We start from the raw sequence: 23,501 nt of genomic DNA, 5'->3' as shown, positions 1-23,501 counted from the left end.
TTTCAAGCTATATATTTTTAAATTATCTCACATGTTTTCTAATAGATCACGTTTTAAAATTATTTGAGTATTTTTCTTTGATATTTATGTATATATATTTATTTTAATTTGATCAGTTAATAATTATATTTACACTATAACAAAATAGAGAAGCGGCAGCGGTTTTTTCGGTGGTTAGCGGTGGTTTAAATCGCCGTTATGTTCGGGTCGCGGCGGTGTCCAAAGTGTAAGACCCAAAACTTTTGAAAAGGCTTATTATGAGTTAATTTCAATTTATTTATTCATTAAAGACTTTAATTTTAAAAATTATTTAATTAAAGCTAATTAAATCAAGTTTTGATAATTAAATTAGAATTTTTCTCTAATTTTATAATTATTGGATAATTTTCTATATTTGAACTATAAAATTTAGTAATGTTAAAATAATAAGAATTTTGTATAAATTGATTTAAAGAATTGAGATTTTGGAATTTAATATTTTAATTTTTATGAATAAAGAAAATTAATTATATTATCTCTAATTATTGAAAATAATTTATAAATTAATAAGTGATGCGGTTCATGGGTTTTCGAAGCGTTAGAAATTAATTTTTTTTAAGTTAGTCCCGTTTTGACATGTAATCTTGTTTGTGATGCGTAGCTTAGTACACTGTTTTCTCTTTTATTGGTTATGTTGGAATTCCTTGCCTTAGATATTCCCTTTTAGGATATGAATCGACTCTCTTCTTAACCACACATATTCATTCCTAAATATATATATATTTCTGCTTGATTATAATCTTGATTACTCACTTGAAATCATTTGGAACCTTTATCCTTGATGTTGCTCATATTTCTCTTCACGAATCATGAGTTTTTCTTTCGAGTTGGTTTTGAACTTGTTTCGTATGACAATGGTCCTTAATTCTTTGAAAAACATCAGATGTTATTCCTTGATTAGTTTACACCAAAGATAGGTGCTTCAATCATGCCACATGATGCGCGTGTTACTTATTCTTCGATTTATCATCTTTTTCGCTTCTTGTTTCAATTCTTTTTGAAACTTGATTTGATTATCTATCATTATCATTATTTATGCATTTCTTCATGAATTATGTACCCTTTTATTTGATCTTAAATCTGTTCTGGCATAACACATAATTCTTAATACTTAAGTGATTTGAAATCGTGAGAGTTACAATTCGTAGCAAGCTAATTATACGATATGATTCTTCTGCTTCGCCTTCTATAACTTATGCTTATTCAGCCCAAATTACAATCTTTGATCCTGTGTTCCTCTAAATGAATAAAGTAATCCCCTTGGTAAAAATTTTGAGTTTGCCTTGGTACGAAATAACAATTCTAGTAGTATTCTTCTGAAGTTCTCGTTTCGGAACCTTCGTTGAAAAGATTTTTGATTTGATCTTTTTTCTATTATTTATCTGATCTTGTCTGCAACCATTCTTGGAATTCTGGATATGACCACCTCTGATCTTACATGTAGTTTCCTACAAGAAATGAATAAATCCTTTCTGTAGCTGAAAACATACTTGTTTTTAAAGGTACTATCTATTCTTTTATTAACTATATAGGAACACTTTACATTAGATTCCTTTCTTGAACATAATTTAATTCTCCTCCAATATTTACTCAAATTTTTATATATGTCTTTACTTGATTATGTATTCTAAGATTCTTGAAAAGAGATTTTTGCTTCTATTCTAGTTAATCTTTATTTGACAAACTTCATATAATTTATTTTAAATTGGATTATTTTGACACAATACCTTATTAAAACTTCTAGTAATTCTTTTGGAAAAGTGAATTCATTCCTTCATAGGGTTACAACTTGATTTTTCCTTTCGGTACATCTTCTTGTTTTTGTACATCATTGCTTACTTATAATTTCAAACGTTTCTTCAAGTTCTTGTGAAACACCATTTTAGTTACTTATTCTTCTTTATCAAAGTTTGTATTCCTTTGAGTAAACTTCAAGCTTATTTTGGTGCAACATACCACTTTTTATAATCTCGTTCTAAGGTTTTTGTTTCGGACTCCATTGAAGAAATTTCAATTCAGTTCTTCTTTTGTTGGATTCTATCCGTAGCCTTACTTTAAATTTCAATAAAATCGTTTTAGAACTTAGCGTATATTCACTGATATGAAGCTTTAAAACTTTCTTATGCAATTGAAACCTGTTTGTTTGTAACGTACCAAGTATTCTTTTATTGACTAGTTTACCTCGAATTTTCTCTTCTGAATAGAATTTAGTTCTACCTCTAAGTTTGATGTAAATTTTTATACATATTCTTGTTTGATTATGATCTTTTAAGATTTTTCAACAATTTTAGCTTAATTAATTTTCATTATTTCAAGTCTTGCACAAATCTAATTTAACTTGAATTTGTTTTAACATAACCCAATATTTACGCTTCTGTTACCTCTCTTGAAGGATATCTATTTCATATCCTTTCTTTTTAGAATGAGAAATCATACTTTCTTAGATTTTTTCATGCTTTTGAGTTTTGCAATTGATGTCGTTAGTTCAGTCATTCCTCTCTTGTGAACTTAGTGTTCCTCTGTTTTAGCTTGAACTTATTTCAATTTAAATCATCACAACTTTTTTTTTTAATTTCTTATGGAGTTCATGGATTCAAATTTCCTATTTAGATATAAAATAATTTTCTTTCCAGAACATTTTCTCGTGCTTGTAAATCGTTACTTAGTTGCAATCTTACGGACCCTCCTGAATTTATGCGAATTTTATCCTCGTCACTTATTCATCTTTTCCTTAGATTTGTAACTCCTTGAATATACTAGAGCTTATCTCAATATCACATGTGGTCCTTAGAAAATAAAAACCGAAGCATTAGTTTTTCAAGGAATGACTAGTAGATGAGGAGGTGAACTTTGGCAAGTTTGAAAATGCCGTAGGTTATGACGTTTAAATTTCGGGAAAGGAGTATAGTTGAGAAGATATTTAAGTTTTCGGTAGCATAATTCGTATAAGATGACGACTCGCAACAAGTTAGCTAAGTGACCGGAGCAACGTGAGATAGATAAGCGTAAGGTGAAACTTGTAACACGGTAGTTCTTTAGGACATGATTCGTGAACGCGGAAGGTGAAGCTTGTAAGTATGTAACATCAAAGGGAGTTGTGATAGTGAGCTATGTTAAACCCATAAAGTTGACATCATGTAACCCCTTTTCTTTTGAGCCTATTTCGTAACTTTTGCTTTACACCATGCTTTTCCTTTATTTCTAAGTTTTATGGTTTATCTGCTATTTGAAAATTTATATATATACCAAAACTTTTTGTTTTTCTAAAGTATTCAAAAGAAAGGTATTAAAACCATGTAATATTTCCTGTAATATGCTAAATTTTCTTACTTATCTAAAAAAAAACATTTAGACAGTAGAGTACTGAGTCTTTGTATTAACTTGTGTATTCCATTATTTTAGAGGACAAAAATTTTTATAAGGTGGGTAGGATGTAAAATCCAAAACTTGTGAAAAGCCTTATTAAGAGTTAATTTTAATTTATTTATTCATTAAAGACTTTAATTTTAGAAATTATTTAATTAAAGCTAATTAAATCAAGTTTTGATAATTAAATTATAATTTTTCTCTAATTTTATAATTGTTGGATAATTTTCTATATTTGAACTATAAAATTTAGTAATTGCAAAATAATAAGAATTTTGAATAAATTGATTTAAAGAATTGAGATTTTAAAATTTAATATTTTAATTTTTATGAATAAAGAAAATTAATTATATTATCTCTAATTATTGAATTAGAGTATTTATTTGAAAATAATTTATAAATTGATAATTAAATAGTATTTTCACAAATATTATTAGTGGATTAAAAATTAGTTTTTAGTTTTCAATTACTCCTAATTATAGTAAAATGACTGAACTACCCCTAACCCTATTTCCCAAATTAGGAATCCTAATTCTAAATCCCTAATCAGAAATCTAATTTCCCTTTCCCAGCCGCCATTACCCTTTCCCCTTTCTGAAACACCACACACACGTACAGAGATGGAGAAGAGAGAAAGAGAGGGCGCCAGCGGAGAAGAAGAGGGGAGAGAGCCGCGCCACCACCATCCAGCCCATCCCGCCGCTGCCACGGTGCCGTCGTGGTCGCCGAGAAGAGAAGAGGAACGCGAGCCAGTAGCCAGGGGTAGTCGCCGTCGCCGCCTTAGAGCCATCACCGTTGCCGAGCCGCACGTCATCACCGTTGCGAATCACGAATAGAGGAGAGGGACAGAGACGCGTTCGCGAGGGAGCTGCCACCGTGGAGAAGCTCACCGCCGCTACCGTCGCAGCACCTCCATCCTCGCACCAGTCACCGCCGCTGGAAGGATCTTCGTTGCCGTCATTGAAGCGAACGAGAGAGAATGAGACATGGAAGGAGGAGCCGTTGAAGCGAGCTTACTGCCGTCACGTCCTGCCTAGCCACCGTCATCGAAGCCTCATTGTTGTTGATTAAGGATGTTATCGTGGAGCTCAAGGATAAGGCGCAGAAGTGAGTGGAGTTGTCCTTCCACTGCTGAAATCATGCTTTGATTGCTGCCCTGTTTTGCCTGGATCCATTCTCCATTCTGCCACGCCTCTGTTCCAATGGAGTTTGCTGTTCTTCATGGTGAGACTGAATTTACTTTGCTTCCTTCACCATGATAATTTGTTTTAGTTTCACCTAAAAGTCATTTCATGTTACTTTTAATTTACATTAGAATAAACTGTTGTTGTTCGGTGTTGATGTTGCTGCAGTTGCAGTTCCAAACCCCATTTGGTTATAGTTTTGGTTCTGTTTCGAGCTGCGTTGCCATCTGGGTAGTCACCAACCACAACTGCCATTGCAGGAGCTCATCAGAGCTGCTACTACGCCGTTCCTTCTTTTATTCTTAACTTCAGTAAGTTGTTCTCGCCTTGAAACTCCTTTAGTTTCTATTTCGTTATCTTACACTGAGGTTTTGTCACGATAATTGCTATAAGTTTGAGTTTCAGTTATTATACGCTGTGATTAGAGTTGCTGTGGTTGAGGCTGCAGTTCATTTTGGGCTAAGAGAAAGGGTTTCTGGTGATGGATTTAGTTTATGGATTCAAATTTCCAAGGTAGGGGCATTTTCATTAAACTCATTTTTATTCTTAAGAATTGTTATAAATTGATATTTAAGCAAATAAATATTTTTGGTGATTATGGAGTCTTATGAATTGAACTGATTTGCCTTGAATGAATGTGATTGCTTACTTGACTGTAGCTATTTCTGAATACTGAGTTGGTATTGAGATAGTGAGTGAAAGATTAATTTGAAAATCTGATTTGAATGTTTATCAAGTATAATTTGAGAATTGGAAAATAATTTGATGTTAGAATTAATTTGAGTTTGGAAAACGGCTTGAGATTTGTGAATGACTCGACTTGAAACCGTTGGAAAGGGCTTGAGTAAATGTTAGTTGGCTTTGTTGGAAATGAATTGAGATCTGGAAAGGATTATAATATTGGAAATGAGCTTGATTTGTTGAAAAATGAGTTTACATTGAAAATAGTCTGAGATATTGAAATTGATCTGATTTTGAAATTGAATTGAAAGGAGTTTGAGAAATGGTTTTGTTGGGGCCTGAAAAGGGTGGCAGAATCCAAGTTTTAGAGGAGATGCTGCCGAAATTTTATAAAATTAGAAGTTTCATTTGAAGTAGTTATTTTAAAAAGGTTTAATTTTAAGCATTATATGGTTTAAGATTACTTTATTTATCAAAGGAAGAGTTATGTTTTGAATTGGGAATTGTTAGTGAACGGAATGGAAAGAAGGATGATGAGGATTTTCTTTGAAATATGATTTTGAATGAATTTGGAAATGAGATATGGATTGATGAATGATGATGATGTTGAGAATGACTTAGACATTGATGAATGTTGAATGAATTATTTATATGCCTTATGAAATTGAATTATTTAAGACACGAGTTTCCCTGGGTAAACGCAGTGGCTTGCCACCACTTGCTCTAGGTTGAGACTCGATACTATGTTGACCCTACAACGTAAGGGTGACCAAGCACTATAAATTCCCGGGAATGTTACCCCATTGAGAAATATTGATTATTTGAGAAAAAGCTATGCATAGACTCATGGGGATGCGCGTCGGGAGACAGTCTAAGGTTTTCGGATTTGTCGGGTTGGCTGGATAACCGACAGATGAACTCATTAGCCATAGGACAGGCATGCATCATATGCATTTGTATGCTTTGCTTGGGTTTGAATTTGTTTTGGTTTGCCTAATTGCTAAACTGTTCTTAACTGCTACTTGAGCTATTTGCTGTAACTGCTACCTAAACATGTGCTTTCTTTGTCTGTTTTGCCTGTGTTTGACTTGGTGTGCTACTTTTGAGAATGAGCTTTGGTGCTGAATTGATGATTGTGTTGATTGATTGCGTGGTTGGTTTCTGATTAAGATTTTCTTATAATAAAAGAAAGATTTTGGATTTCTGAAAGATTAAATTTTTTTTGAAAAGGTTTTGAATGATTAGCTATTGGTTTTTAAAAGATTCATAAGGCAATGATAATCACTGAGCTTGAAAACAGTTTTCTTATTAAATATCTTCTTAGAACAATTCTGAAACTCTGTGGTGAGACTGTGTGGTTAGGTTCTCACCCCCTACAGCTTTGCCTTTTCAGGAATCGGATGAAGAACTATTACGAATAGTGATATTTCATTTTTGGTTTGCATATGATGTTGTATTAATTAGATTATTTTTCTTCCCTCGTCTTTGTTATTACAATTCTGTAAGAGGGATAGGAGTTTTGTGTTTTATATGTATATTATTTTATAAGCTATTAGGTAAGAAATCTTGTATATGAATCTATGTGTTTATTTTTTTTTAAGATAAAGTATTTATTTCCGGTTTTCAAAGAAATCAGCGATACGGTGTCGAGTAACAAGCTCCTATTTTAGTATCTAGTATATAAAGTAGTCGTAAGACTTCTTGCTATCAGAGTGACACAGCTGGAAGCATGACATTCTGGTGGTGAAGGTGTTACACAAAGCGCGGTCAGGTCAACCGTCGGCACAGTAGTGACGGCTGTTTTGAAGAACTGCTGGAATAACTGCCGCAAGAGACACTCAGCAAATCGCGGCGGTTTTGAACCGTAACTATGTGCTTGAAAGTTTATGTTGGACAATCATGGCGATTTTGAACCGCTGCAAAAAAACTAACAAAAATTAAAGCTAATTTTTGTCACGTTTTGTAACCGTCGCAATACTTGTATCATATTTTTTTATAAACTATTTTCTAATGCTTTGATATATATATATATATATATATATATATATATATATATATATATAACATTAAAATCTACACCTCAAAATAAAGTAAAAAAATCTACCAAAATAATATGAATATTGCATTTCAAAATATAATATATATTTAATAAATCTTACATAATCATAAATCCAACATAATAACGGTTTAACAACTATATTTACATAATATGTAAATTCAAATAACACAATCTTAAAATTGAATTAAAAAAAAAATTGTCTCTAATATTTAACTATGCTAAAAGTTTAAAATAAGTAATCACTTTTATCATAAAAATTTTTGGTCATTTCAATCATAAAAGTCTACAATCACTTCATAAAATAGTAGAAGATGACTTTATTTCTATTGGTAATTGTAACACGCTAAATTTTTAAAAATTAAATAATTAATTGTTTATGAATCATTATATTTATTGAGATTTTATTTTTAAAAAAATTATTTTTATCAAAAATAATTAAATAAAATTTTATGATTATTGAAGTTTATTATTCTATTAGTTTGACGTATTTATTAAAAATTAATTTGATAAACAAAAATTAAATTGATTATTATTATTATACTACTTCCTCTTTGGCCGAAGCCTTTAGGAAGCAAAAGAAAGAAAATTAAAAACGTGGCATGATGCATGTATATGTATATACGCATAATCATGACATCTCATAAGCTTTTAAAAAATCATTCCTCATCAATCAACCTTTAGTTATTATTATTCATTTAATACCACCGAAACCAAGAAAGAATCAAGGGAGATAGCGTGAAAACATGAATACCTCCATAGAACCGTGACCTTCGAGTTTTAATTTTTTGGATCCATAACTCCAACAAAAAATCTAATTCGATAAAAGTATTCGTATTCTCTTCTCCTAATGAATAATTGTTATATTTTAAAAATAGTTAAACTTTAAATTTAATGAATTGTATAAAACAAAAATTACTATATATACGTATTTTTATTTAAATTTTTTTTGTATATTATATCTTATGTAGGACACAAATATATATACTAGTATCATCTTAAAACCAATCTATGGCTTCAAAGAATATGATTACCTCCACCTTTATATCACTCACACTCATCTTATCATCATGCATCATACCATTAGTATCAGATGCAAACCAAAGCATAAATATCGGTCACAGGGTAACAGTGGAATTAATCAACAGCATAGAAGTGGATCTCACAATTCATTGCAAATCTAAGGACGATGACTTGGGGTTTCACACAGTCCCCCCTAACAAGTCCTACCAATTTGGATTTAAACCAAGTCTTATTCGTTTCATTACAACACTATTCTTCTGCAGTTTTGATTGGCCAGGAGAAAAATACAACAATCACTATTTAGATGTTTATCATCAAGATCGAGATACTTGTATTTTTTGTTCATGGAAAATATATCGTGATGGTGGAAAGATGCTGAATCCACAAACCGGAAAGTATGAATTTAATTACACTTGGAATTGAATGGTCATAAACCAATAACCATTATCATCAACGCATGTATACCTAGCAGGACCAAAAAGTGTTCAAAGCTTTGAATTGGGGACTTTTTCCCTTTGCTTGTATATATTAAATCCAATAAAAATCAAAGCTTTTTTCTTTTGGTTATTTTTTTTCTGGTATTCTTTAATTCAGTAAATCAAATACTAATTCACTGTAAGTTTAAGTTATATTCAAAAATTTGTTGGTCAATAAATTATTATATACATAAGACAGTATTTAAAATTTTAAATTAAATACTTACTTAAATATATTAATAAATTAACTATTAGATCAATCTAAATTGATAATTTTTTTGTCATTCTTTATGTTTAATTAGTTGTAGTAATATTGTCATTTTTCTTTTCTTTTGTTTTTATTTGTGTCATGAATAATTTAATATCCATTTTTTTAACCTATGATCAAGGTATTAAAATTTTGATTTAAATCAAATCTCCCAATATTACAGTATTGAAAAGTCATTCGATTCTACTTATTTTAAATTATAAATTTTACTATTTAGATTATATTATAATTTATTTAATATTTTATGTGTGTCTAATTTACTCTCTTAATTTTATGTAAAATATCGATTTTCACTCTCTTAAACGTGATACATGAGTTAAGCTCAATCTGGCATAATGTAGCTAAATAAAAGTCGAATCCGCTTAATTTAATCAAGAAAAAGCACTATCAACATTTTAGATTGGGAAAAAATCTCACATTTTTATACCAATTTTTGCAGTGTGAGCAATTTTGCACAAAAATATTTGAAAGACAAAATTTTTTAGCCCAAAACAGTTAAAAGTTTTTAATTTTGACGTCGTTTATATTACTTACAGACATTATTATATCCTTTAATTTAGAAAAGTATAGATAGACAATGAAAATACTAAACAATGTGAACAATAGTCAATAGATATATCGGATACCTAATTCACTAGGTGTGCGGATAGTTATCCTAATATTAAAATGGAAAAGTATGAAGAGCCAATATATATTTTATACAATGTGTACAATGGAGTTAAATTAAAATTAGAATTAAATTAGAGGCAATTAATTAATTTTGAGTAGTTTCCAATTTAAAATTTGAATCAAATCACGATTCCTGTTAGTTATGGCAATTAATTAATTTTGAGTAATTTTTCATTTAAAATTTGAATCAAATCATAATTCCCGTTAGAATCAAATTAGGATTATCTCCCTCTCTCAATACGGCGTAAACTCTTCTCTCACTCTCTCCTCGAAGAAAAAGCCAGTACAGTGCCGCCATAGTTAGTCGGTTACCAGTCGCCGTCGGACATCGCGCCGACACTCTTCTGACTGGCGTCATCGTTCGCACAGGCCACCATATGTAGGGAGGACGCGCATATTGTGTGAGTCGAGCTCGCAGCACCACAGCAACCCAGACGTCCAGTGCCTCCGTCGCAGCTGGTTTGTGCCTTCTTCCTGTCGTCGGATGTTCACTTTCTCTGTGAACGTGGATGGTTATTCTTGGGTGCTTAGTTGTAGACGATGATTGCTGGTTATGATTTATACACGTTCACGTTAGATGTTCATTTTTGTATGATTTTGGATGTTCACTTTCTCAGTTTTTGTGGATGTTTATTCTTCGAGTAATTCAACAAGACCCAGGCAGCAGCGCTGGGATGATGCGAGCGCGGGGGTTCAGGGCTGCAACTCACGTCAACGACGCTGATAGTTGCATGTCACAGATGTTCGGCCGCGTGAGGATTGACGGAGGTTCTTCCGGCAAGGTCGTTGGCGCGAGGAGGCGGAGCGTGACAGTTTCGATCGGCAGGAACGGAGGCTACACGTCGTGCAGAAACAGAGCGGTAAGACACAGGTTACTGCGCACACGGCGGGGCGACAGAGAAAGGGGGTTTTCTGCGGATCAAACAATGGAGTTTTTTGGAGGATAGGTAATGGTGGGTGATGAAGGGTTAACGTGAAAGAATTTGGGGTAAATTGGGGGTAGATATCACAAAAAGGCAACTAGAAATTAGGGATAATGATGTTTAATTTACATTATTAATACATATTGGGCTAAATAAACAGCCCATTGTACATATTGTATAGATACTTCATTGTCTCCCTAGCGGGACTCAATTAAAATTTACTTAATATACTAAAACTGAGTTTTTCCCCAGCTAATGGATGTGAGGTGTCGATTTTTCATGAATCCATTTTTCCGCCAAAATGAATGCACTATATTTTCTCTTCTAAGTTTATTTTATAAAAATATCTTTATTATAATTATACTATAATTAGCATTTAAGTAATAATGCATTATTATACTAATTTAGAAAAATATCTTTATTTTTAGAAAGTACTATTCTCATGTAATAAAAGCACTATTCTCTCTTTTAAAATTATTTTTAGAAAAATATCTTTATTATAATTATATTGTAATTAGCATTTAATGAATAATGCATGATTATACTAATTTAAAAAAATATCTTTATTTTTAGAAAGTACTATTCTCATGTAATGAAAGCACTATTCTTTTTAGAAAAATATCTTTATTACGATTAGTATTTAATGAATAATATATGATTATACTAATTTAGGAAAATATTTTTATTATAATTATATAAAATAATCTACTTAATATACTAAAATTGGATTTTCTCCCAAGTCCCAACTAATGAAAGTAAGGTGTTAATTGCTCATGACTTTATCTTCTTTTTAATATAATTTGCTAACTCTTTATGTTTGTTTACAAAATAATTTTTACCACTAAGATTTTCAAATAGCACAAAGCTTTCTATTTTAATGAAGAAAATTTTTATTTATCGCAATTTTGTAAGTGTTCAATTTCCCTTCACGGTAAAATAATTTTTTTTTGAGTATTGCCTTTATTTTTTTATTTTATATTTTTTTAATTTGTTTCCTTTTTATTATAAAAATTTAATTTTACGTACTATCATGTAAAATAGTTTTATACGTGTATTTAATTACGTACGTATGTAATATCACATCATAAAAATAATAATTATTTTTTTCACCGCGTAAATAGTTATCTAAAAAAATAAATATAATCGCATAATTGTATAAAATATTTTATATTATCAATACATCAAAATTAAACTCTTTATTATAATACTTATTAAGTTCATATCAACCATTTCATTATTTTTTTCTATTTTATAACATTAGAATTTGATCATCTGAATTGAAATTTGTTTCATCATTTTTTTATATTTCATATTCCATTTTATATTTATAACAATTACATTAATATGTAAAAATATGAGTTGTATAATAAAATTTGTAAAAATATTTTAACTTAACATCCAATTTCACATACATAATATCTATAATTTTATACATATAATGTCCATAGTTAATATATTTTTATAATTAATATTATCCAATTTTAAGCTATATATTTTTAAATTATCTCATATGTGCGCTAATAGATCATGTTTTTAAATTATTTTAGTATTTTTCTTTGATATTTATGTATATATATTGATTTTAATCTGATCAGTTAACAATTATATTTACACTACGACAAAATAGAGAAGCCGCGGCGGTTTTTTGGGTGGTTAGCAGCGGTTTAAACCGCCGCTATGTTCGGGTCGCGGCGGTGCCCAAAGCGCGGTCAAATCAACCGTTTGCACAGCAGCGGCGGTGGTTTTGAAGAACCATTGGAATAACCACCGCAAGAGACACTCGGCAAATCGTGGCGGTTTTGAACCGCCACTATGTGCTTGAAGCAGGAAGTGCGGATGTTTGGCGGCGGTTTAGGCAACCGCCGCAAAATACGATTTTGAAAGTTTATGTTGGACAGTCACTACGGTTTTGAACCGCCCCAGAAAAATAACAAAAATTAAAGCTGATTTTTGTGGCATTTTTGTAACTGCCGCAATACCTGCAGCATGTTTTTTTTATAAAATAAACAAATTTATATATAAAACTATTTCCTAATGCTTTAATCCTAATATATATAACTACTACAACATTAAAATCTACACCTCAAAATAAAGTAAAAAAATCTACCAAAATAATACGAACATTGCATTTCAAAATATAATATATATTTAATAAGTCTTACATAATTATAAATCCAACACAATAAATGTTTAGCAACTATATTTACATAATATGTAAATTCAAATAACACAATTCTAAAATTAAATTAGAAAAGAGTTTTGCTTCTAAAATTGCTGGGGCTCCTCGAAGCCGCTGCGGTTTTGTTCCCCCATTTATCTTCGATTTCAGTAAGTTGCTTTACTCTGAAAACTAATTTAGTCGCTTTTCTGCTTTACGTTATTGAGGAATGTGTGGCGTTATTGCTTTAGGGTGAGTTTTGGTTATTTTTCATTGCATCTAAAGTTGTGGCTGTTGTTGCCGAAGCAGTAAGGAACTGTGGTTGAGGCTGTGTTGTTGCGGGCTGTGAGAAAAAGAATTTTGGTCGCGTGGTTAAATCGCAATCGAGGTAGAGGCTTTTTCAAAGATCTCAATTTTATAGTTTGGAATTATTATAAATGGATATTAATGTGATAAATGTGCTTTGTAATACCCGGTCTAACCAAAATTAATTAAATAATAAGTTAAATAGGAGCGAATATGGTTGGAAGATTTAGCAATTGGAATTTGATGATTTAAATATGATATTTGGATTCAGTGAATTTTTTTGAGTCGGAAAACATAGTTTTCTGCGTAAAAGCGCGCAGTGGAATTTTGACCGGCAATACCGGCTGAGACCTGTCTGGTACTGCAGCTGAGAAAATTGATTATGAGTAAATAGAATTAAGAAATGAGGAATTATAATAAGGGGAGGTAGAAATATTTGAAGTGCGATTTAGAGCGCTAATCTTAAAGGTTTTGGTCCAAAATTGGGCCAACGGACAAAAATAAGTGAACCGGGCCTAAGTGGGCCCAAGATCCAACATATATAAACATTAGTTATGAGCATTTCAGCTCATCTTGCCCTAAAGAAGGGTGTTGGGCGCTGAAATTGGGAAGAGAGTAGAGAAGAGAGAAAACCTAACTCTCTTTGATCTTCAAACCACCATAACTTGAGCTACGGAGCTCCGATTGACGAGCCGTTTGCGGCTACGCGTTGCTCTTCTCATCCTCTACAATTTTATCTAAGTTTTGTGGTGAGTATTTCATTCATATCTGCCCAGTTTTCGAAATTCTCCACTGTTACACGTTTTTGGGTAGTTAGTGTTGAAATCTTGTGATTTTGGGTGTTTAGGGATACTCCAACATGGATTCTAAGTGGGTTCTATCCCTACTTCATATGGGCTGAGGTAAGATGTGCTCAAACCCTTGTGATTTGTCATTTTTATGAGCCCTATGTTGATGTATGTATGTGATATTGGTTATGTTAGTGTATTTGGTGATGTTGGTGCACAATTGGGAGATTGGTATTGCTTGAGGAGCTTTGGTGAGGCTTGGAGCTAAGGTTGGTGAAGAATTCCAAAGAAGATGCTCAATCGGTTTGGCTACAAGAGGTACGGTTTAAGTTTCATTTAAGTACCGTGTGTTGTGATGAGAATACCTAGGCTAGATGCCCCTAGGATTAAGTTTGGATTGTGTAAATGGTTGGTGATAATATGCATAGTTGGTATGTAATGTGAATTAATGATTGGGTTGAGAATTGTGTAGCCTTGTATGTTTGGTGTATTGAGAATTTGATGTACTGGGTAATGAGTATTGGTTTGTGGTTTATGCATTTAAATTGTGAAATTGGGTCGGAGGCCGTAAATTTTGGGCCGGAGGCCGGAAGAAGGTAAGAAAGGTAAGTGTTGTGTGCATTGTATGATGACACAAGTGATTGGATAAATTTCCGATAATGAATATATGAATGATTGAGTTGGTTATTGAATAATAAGGTTTGAGGAGTTGAAGTGTGGAATTTGGTGAATTGGGTGAAATTATATAGATGAGGTATGTTTGGTTTTGGTTGAGACATATTATGTGGTCATACATGTGATTATGACTATTGATGCCTTGATGGTATGATGATGCATTAGATATATGTATGTTGTGATATATTCTTGAGGAATGATTAAGGTTGATTTGTGGGTGAAACCACGTGATAGTGAGTATGATATTGATTATGTATAATGATGGTTGATTGGAAATAGTGTTGTTGAAATTTGGCATGAGGAAGAGTATATGATATGTAAATGTGTTTAAGTTTGAGAAAGTGTCAATGTGTGAGTTGAGGAGGCTTGATGTTGATTTTGGTATATTTTGATTGATTTCAAAGAAAGGGTTGAAATTGGCATGTTTTGGTTGATTTTGCAAATAGTTGAGAATTGTTTGTTTTGAAAATGGCACCTTGTGGTTTTGTATAAAAATATGGTTTTTGGGCATATTTTGACGGGACATAACTTGGACTACGGATCTTTGTTTTGTGCCAAATTTATTTAGAAATGAAATTGGATTCGAGATGTCCATGCCGTTCAAAGAACGGGTGAAAAATGATTTAAAATGAGGGAGTTATGACCGTCGGAAGATTGGGGGTTGAATCTGTAAATTCTGCAGCTTTTAACTTAGAAAATTTTTAGCAGAACGACCCTCCGCGCGTAGGCGCACTTGGCGCGTACGCGCCGTTCTTCCAAAAAACACCATCCACGCGTGCGCGTGGTGTGCGCGGGCGCGTCGATGTGCTGCACCAATTGTCCAGCTATTTTTCCAGAGAGTTGTGCCAGGGTTGTGCCAGTTTTGTGCCTGGGCGCAAGAGCACCCACGCGTACGCGTGGCTGACGCTTGCGCGCCGTTTGGATATTTTTCAACCCGCGCGTTCGCGCATATGATGCTTGCGCGTCGATGAGTTTTTGGCCATCCGCGCGTGCGCGTGGAGTGCGCGTACGCGTGTCCCTGCTTTCATGCCAAAGTTGATTTTTGAGTTTTAAAAGCCAAATCTCATACTTCTAAGCCTCCGATCTCACCCCTTATGTATTAAATCATTATGATATGCCTAGCAATGAGAAAGGAGCTAGGGGATGTGGTAACTTGCGAGTGAAGCAAGGGAAAAGGGTAAGATCAATGATGATCAAAGATGATTATATGAGATATGGAGGATGGCGGTGGAAGTACCGTGTATGCCATGAGCCGAAGGGCTATATTTATTGATAAATGGTTGGTTCTTGATTGGACCATGAGCCGGATGGCTGAGTTATTGCCGGATATGGCGGAGCCATGTTGATAAATTGGCTAGTTCTGGATTGAACTGTGAGCCGGATGGCTGAGTTATTGCCAGATACGGCGGAGCCATGTTGATAAATTGGCTAGTTCTGGATTGAACTGTGAGCCGGATGGCTGAGTTATTGCCGAGTTACGGCAAAGCCATTATGGATTATGGCTGAGTATAAAGGCATATGATAAATGAATAATGATGGAAAATGTTGAATGTAAGCATGTTTGTGTTTTCTCTCTGGTTGTAAGGGCGACAGGGCGCAGATACCCTCTAATGGCGACAGGGCGCAAATACCCTCTAATGGCGACAGGGCGCAGATACCCTCTAATGGTGACAGGGCACATATTCCCTCTAATGATATTAATACGCAACAGAGAGACTGTGCCCGGGTTAGCTACCGGACATGTCGGGTTGGCTTGATAACCGACAGATGATATCATCAGCCATAGGGCAGGCATTCATCATTTGCATATGTTTGAATTGTTTGGGTTTGCCATTTGTTTTGGATTTCTACATCATATATGCCATGTTACCTGACTATATGCTACTTGTTCTACTTGTACCATATTTGTGTATTACTTGCCTGTATTGCTTGTGTTTGTACAACTGAGAGGCCCCTCATGCTGGTGTCGGTGGGTGTGAGGGCTGTTCTTGATGGGATGAATTGACGATGCGATTGCATGATGATGATGATTATTGAATGAGATAACTGGAGCTCCCTGGGTAGACGCAGTGATGTGGTTTCACTAGCTCCAGGCGAGTGTATGATGTATTGATATAGAATTGCTGAGGCAGAACAACTGGTGATGGTTTTGCTTATAATTCTGAGTCTGATTCGTGGAAGAGTCAGCGAGTTGGGAAACATGTGAAACATGAATTAAATTTAGCACTCCCTTATGACAGTTGCCTATTCATGGATTAGTGAGAATCTAGGCTGGATATTTGATGAAGAAGTTTAGGATGCTTAGTGAGTTTTTATTGCAGTGCATTGTATTTATTTGGCACTTTTACCGTACTGGGAACCCATGGGCCCGGGGTTCTCATTCCGTATATATCTCTTGTTTTTCAGATACAGGTCCAGGTGCTCAGAAGTGAGTTGTGGGTCGTCTGAGAGACGGCGAAGGTCTTTATTTCCTCTACCTTGTGTTTTGATTAGAATCTCTCCACCTAATTTTTGGAAAGGTTATATTATGTATTGAACTCTTTGAATTTGCCTATAGAGGCTCTCATGTTTCCTTCGGGAGAGATTAGGACATACTGTTGTCAACTATTTTCATACTGTACCCTAGCCGGCCTAAACTTCGCGGGTCGCGACTAGTGGCTATTTACTTATATTATATATATATATATATATATATATATATATATATATATATATATATATATATATATATATCTGTTATCTATCTCTTAATCTCCTTTAAGCCTTGTCCATATATCGCGTTTGGCTTAGCAGTTTAACTTTTCGTTGTCGAAACGTGAGTGATACGTCTTCGCGATTTTATTTCTAATCTTTTCAGGCTTCTCGATTAATACTCCTTTCAAAAATTACCTATATCTATATATTAAAAATCCACCTGAGAGTCGTACCACCGTAATACCATTGACTTATGACTCGAGCATAAGGATGTGAATATTAGGGTGTTACATGCTTTTTCTGATTGTATAAGTCTTATGTATTGTTGGGTTGTTTTAAGATGAATATGATTGTTGTTTGATTGGATTGCGGTTTGGTTTTGTTAGATGGATGGATGCTGCATTATTTCTTTAAAGTTTTGGAAACGAGTTTGCTTCCTTGAAACTGAATTGAGTTTGAATCTATTTTTCTTGAAATATGAGAATGATCTGAATCTTTGAAATTTGTCTGATTTTAAACTAATTTGGTTTTGAACTCGTGGAAGGGGTTGCAGAATGGTTTTGTTGGGACCTGAAAAGGGTGGCAAAGTCCAAGTTTTAGGGGAGATATTACCAAATTTTTATGAGCTTTAAGATTCCGTTTTCAAATGTGATTTAGAAAAGGATTGGATTTGAAAGGTTCTATTATTTGGTTCTTGATTTATTAAGAAATAGGTGTTTCGAGTTTAATCTGTTAAAGGAAAGTTTATGTTTTTAAGATTGATTTAAATATAAAAGGACCTATGTTTGAAGTTCGATTAAAGAAGTACCTTTGGAGGCATCTTAGTGGATTTTTAAAGAAACTGAACTTTGATTAATTAAATTCGTTTTGCTTATTGAAGTATTTTTTAAATTCTGATTTTGCAAGACTAAACAATTCCGAGCCTTTGGGAATGTTTCTGATTTAAGAATGAAATGAAAATTGGTTTTTTTGGGCTTAAATAATTTTGGTTTTGAAATTGGTTCGGAACTTTTAACTTACATGCCTTGGTTTTGGTTTTAAATCTCCATTTTAATTGATTTCAATTTAAGTAACTATGATTCCAAGGATTTCTAAAGAATTTAAGAGATGAGGTAGGTTATCCTTCCCTAGAGTCTTGAGTCTTTGCCAAGGTTGTTAATTAATAACTTTGATTTAAAATAGTTAAATGAATGATTTGAAAGTGAAGGATTTGAGTCTTTTCAAAGAGAATTTCCATTTGATATGATATTTGAAAGTCTTTTGGAAGTTTTGAGAAAATGTTACATAAAGTGACTTTATTTTAAAAAAAGAATTGATTTTGAGGAAAAAGTGGCTTGGGAGTTTGAAATAGCTTGACATATGAGAAGGATTTTGAATTGAGTCAAAGATGAATTTGATCGTTGTTTTCAAAGAAAAGTGATTTGAAAAAAAAACGTTATATGGCATGAATGAAGATTTGATTTGAGATGGATTGTGAAGGAAGTGCGGAAATGATTATGAATGGTTATGAATGAATTGGAATGATAATGAAAATAAGTTGAATTTGATTGTAATAGGCTTTCGGGTAAGATGTAGTGGTGTTATCCACTTGCTCCGGTTGAGAGTTCGAAACTCCGGGTAAGATACAAGGCTGGAATTCTATCGCCGCTTGTTCCGGGTTGAGAACTGTAACACCACCTGGGTAAGAGGTATGGTGAAGTTGTCCCCTGCTCTGGGTACATGGGTAAGATGTAAGAGTTGCGACGTTGTCCCACTTGCTCTATGTTTGGTGTTCTGTACAGGGTTAACTACAGGACATGTCGGGTTTTGGCTTTATAACCGACAGATGAGACTCATCAGCCATAGGACAGGCATTCATCATGTGCATCTATGTGACATTGTTTGGGTGTGCATATTGTAATTGGTTTGCCTATGTGAATAATTATGTTTAACTGCTAATTGCTCTACTTGATGTAACTGCTTGATTGTGTTGAATCTTCTTACTTGTGTTTGTGACTGAAATTGAGTGGATTGTGATGAATTGGATGTTGATTGAATTGTTTGGGCCGAGAGCTGTGTTTGGTTTGTGTTTCTGGTTTAGTAAAATATGAAAAACTAAACTGGTTCAGCATAGACTTACTGAACATATGCTTGGAACAGCTTGGTTATTCATGCTGTCTAGGAAAAAACTTTTAAAAAGGTCTTGGATTTTTGAAGAATTAACAGATTTCTCTTTTAAAATTGATTTCGGATTTTGGAATATAAATCTTTGGTTTTGAAAAGATCCATAAGGCGGCTATCGATCATTGTACTTTAAAAAGTTTTATTTTTACGTGTCTTATTATAGCAATTCTTTAACCCCATAGTGAGAACCAACGAGGACGATGTTCTCACTTCCCTACAGGTTTTTTCTTTTTCAGGATATGGACGAAGAAGTTCGAAAGAGCTTGTTACTTTTCTGTTTACATGATTACCTTGTATTGTTTTAGATATTATGTTTCCCTCGCCTTTAACTTTTCACAATTTGTAAGAGGGATAGGATTTTGTTTTATATAAAGCTTGTAAGTTAATACTGTGTATATGTATGTATATGGTTGTAAGTATGAATTTATGTTTTGTTTTAAATGGTCTTTTGAAATATATGGTTTAAGTTTTAAACAGGCTCCTATGTTAGTATTAAATATTTTAAGAGTCGTCGTAATATCTGAGCTATCAAAGTGACTGATGAGAGGAACTTTTGCGTGGTCTAAAAAATTGCGGATGAATCCTCGTTGCAAGTATAGTTTCTAAACCTTCAAAAGTCCTTTCATACAAACGTTTGGTTGTCACAAGTAACAAGCCTCTTTTTAAATTGATAACCGAGTATTAAACCTCGGGTCGTCTTCTCAAGGAATTGCATGGAGGTATGTTCTTATTATTGGTTATGAAGATTGTAAATTGGGGGTTTTGGAAGTTTGGGCAATGCGCACAGGTACATTTTCGAGCAATAAAAATAAATAAATAACTGTAAAATAAACTCTTGGCAAGGTATGAGAACCGGAAATCCTGTCCTTGTTATCCTTATCAGATGTGATGAGAATTGAATTTTAATCCCACTTAGTTAAGTCAAGTAGACTAATTAGCTTGATTCTCAAGTCCTAGTTAACTCCTGTGGAGAGACTAATGTTAGAACAATCCTAGCTAAAGCAAAATCTGCCAATTTCAACCACTCCTGAGTTTGACAACTCAAGTGTTACCAATTATCTAACCAAAGCCAAAAGGGAGAAAAATATCTAAATTAAATTGAAAGCAATCTTAAACAGAGCAAAGCAATCTTAAATCTGAATTACCTCAAATAACATTAATTAAGAAAATTATATGTAACACGGAAGAGTTCATAAATTAAATAAAAATAAATAAAAATAAAGAACCTGGGATTGAGAGCTACTCCTAAAACTAAGAGAAATCCTAAATCCTAATCCTAAGAGAGAGGAGAGAACCTCTCTCTCTAAAAACTACATCTACTCCTAAAATTGTGAATGTGAAAGCCTCCCCATGAATGGATGCAGTCTTCCACTTTATAGTCTCTAATTTGTGTTTTCTGGGCCGCAAACTGGGTCAGAAACAGTCCAGAATTTGCTGGTTTCGAATTTTGCCACGCTGGATTTCTGTCATTGCGACGTGGCCGCATGGATCACGCGGTCGCGTCGCCTAGCGTCAGGGGAACTATAGCATATTATATATCAAATCAAAACCCCGGACGTTAGCTTTCCAACGCAACTGGAACCGCGTCGTTTGGACCTCTGTAGCTAAAGTTATAGCCGTTTGAGTGCATAGAGGTCAAGCTGGACAGCTTAGCAATTTCTCCAACTTCTTGCATTCCTTCCACTTTTGCATGCTTTCTTCCCATCCTCCAAGCCATTCCTGCCTTATAATATCTGAAAACACTTAACACACATATCAAGGCATCTAATGGTAATAAGAGAGGATTAATAATAAGCAAATATAAGATCAAAGAAGCATGTTTTCAATCAAAGCACATAATTAGGAAGACAAATGTAAAATCATGCAAATAGTATGAATAAGTGGGTAAAGAGTAGATAAAAACCACTCAACTGAGCACAAGATAAACCATAAAATAGTGATTTATCAGTGACGCAATTGGAAGCATAACATTTTGATAGTTAGGGTGTTACACATAAACCATCCGCACAAATTAGGATAATGAACAACAATAACTAAATCATTGTTTATAAAATCATTGACAATAAAAGATTCAGACAAAAAAAAAAAGAAGATATAATATTTATCCCATTGTTTATAGCTGTAGAAAAGTCATGTGATACTTTTTCATCCATACAATGATTAATAAAATATATCACTTGGGCTTGTAATAAGAAAATTATTGCTTTATTCTCTTGTAATTCTATTTCCATAGAGAAAATTTTAGTCATATCAAAGTTATGATTGCATGAAGAAGATGCCCCTCGAAAACTATTAGTAGAATTCATCACTTGGGATGGACAAACACCAAATTTCACACCTCTAACGCGATCCGGATGTTCTTTTCCAAATAACTTGATATAGACATCATCATTAGGAGAACTCTCATTAGCTTGAAACAAAGCTAATTGTTCCTATGAAAAAAATTTGAGAAAGGCATCATCATTAGGATAATCTCCATCATCATTATGAAAGTGCTTACACTTTTTTCTCTAGCCTCATCATTAACAAAAGATTCATCATTCTTCTTGTAACTAATTGGATACATTTCAGCTCTAGTAAAAATTCTCTTGTTTGCGGTTTTCTATCAAATCAATAAATAGAAATTCAATTTCAACGCATGCAAAAATTAAATAACAAAATATTATTTTGATTAGGACTCAATCACAACCAACTCGTGTTTCTTCCTAACAAGCGTCTCAGATCCAAGTGTATGAGGAATTGTTTTTTTTTTTTCGATTTACTGCATTTTTCTCACACATTTCGTATACATACATATTCAATTAACAACTTGTCAAATATAAAGTGAAATATACAATGTGTGTGTTCATACAATTACCTGAGTTCTTGACTTTAATTTATAATCAATAAAAGTTGTCCATTGCTCCAAGCTGACTCCAATTCCCTTTGGACACAAGGCTAGATTTTGCTATCTAATACGATTTTAATTATAATTGTCATTAAACAATTTACATCTATCATTTTTCCACTTCTTGCCAATATTTTGTAGTATGTATTTCTTTTGCTTTCCATCATCAACTTTAAAAATCTCTACATATTATAAACATAAAAATAATTAACTTGAATAATTGTAACATAGATATACATATAAAATTATTTGAACTTGTTGATAAATAAAATCGAAATATAATTCAAAGGAATGTTCATAAACTTATGCTATGCCCATTGCCGATGTAGGAAATATAGTTTAAAACTGACTATTTTCCGTTGAGCAGGATATACAGTAAGATACTGAATGCGTCATTATAAATATAAAAAAACAAAATCATTGTAATTTATCTATGAAAATCTTCGCTACACTATTAAATTAATTCTTTAATTTTCTCCTCTTTCAAAACATGAGCAGAGAAACAAGAGACACAAGTTTTAATTCGAAACATAGGTTTGATCACTACTAGAAAACTAGTTATTACAGACAGATATTTTCGATAGATTTTATTCCACGAAAATACAGACAGAATTTCAGAGGAATTTTTGTCAGAAAATAAAAAAATGAATTAATATAAATTACAGATGGAAAAGAAAATCCGTCGATAATTCTGTCAGAAAAATTAATTTTTTCGTGGAAAATGATTACAGACAAAAAATTCGTCTGTAATTAAATAGACAAAAATGCTGTATTTTATTAAATTATTACAGACAGAAAATCCATCTGTAATTTAAAATTTACCGTCGGAAAATATTGATGTAAGCCTAACTTAACCCTAGTGTCTCGAGCTTCATTCACAATTCACACACGTTCATTCACACTTCACACACGAGCTTCTTCCTCACGAGCTGCTTCTTCTCTGGTCGCACGAGCTTCTTCCGTCGTTGCCACCGTTCGCATTGCACGATCTCTCTGTCATCCCTTGCGTCGCACGAACTCCTTCCGCCGCCGCTCTCGTCGCATCTGCTTCCTTCATCGCCGTCGTCACAGAGCTCTCTCCACCGCTGCTCTTGTGGCGTTCGCTCCGCTCCCTTAGTGAATTTCAGGTATAATCTGATTTTGTG

This window comes from Arachis ipaensis, chromosome B10, assembly GCF_059453495.1.
Source record: "Arachis ipaensis isolate K30076 ecotype BB chromosome B10, ASM5945349v1, whole genome shotgun sequence".
In the NCBI taxonomy this organism is placed as follows: Eukaryota; Viridiplantae; Streptophyta; class Magnoliopsida; order Fabales; family Fabaceae; genus Arachis; species Arachis ipaensis.
Note: the sequence above shows the minus strand (reverse complement) of the source record.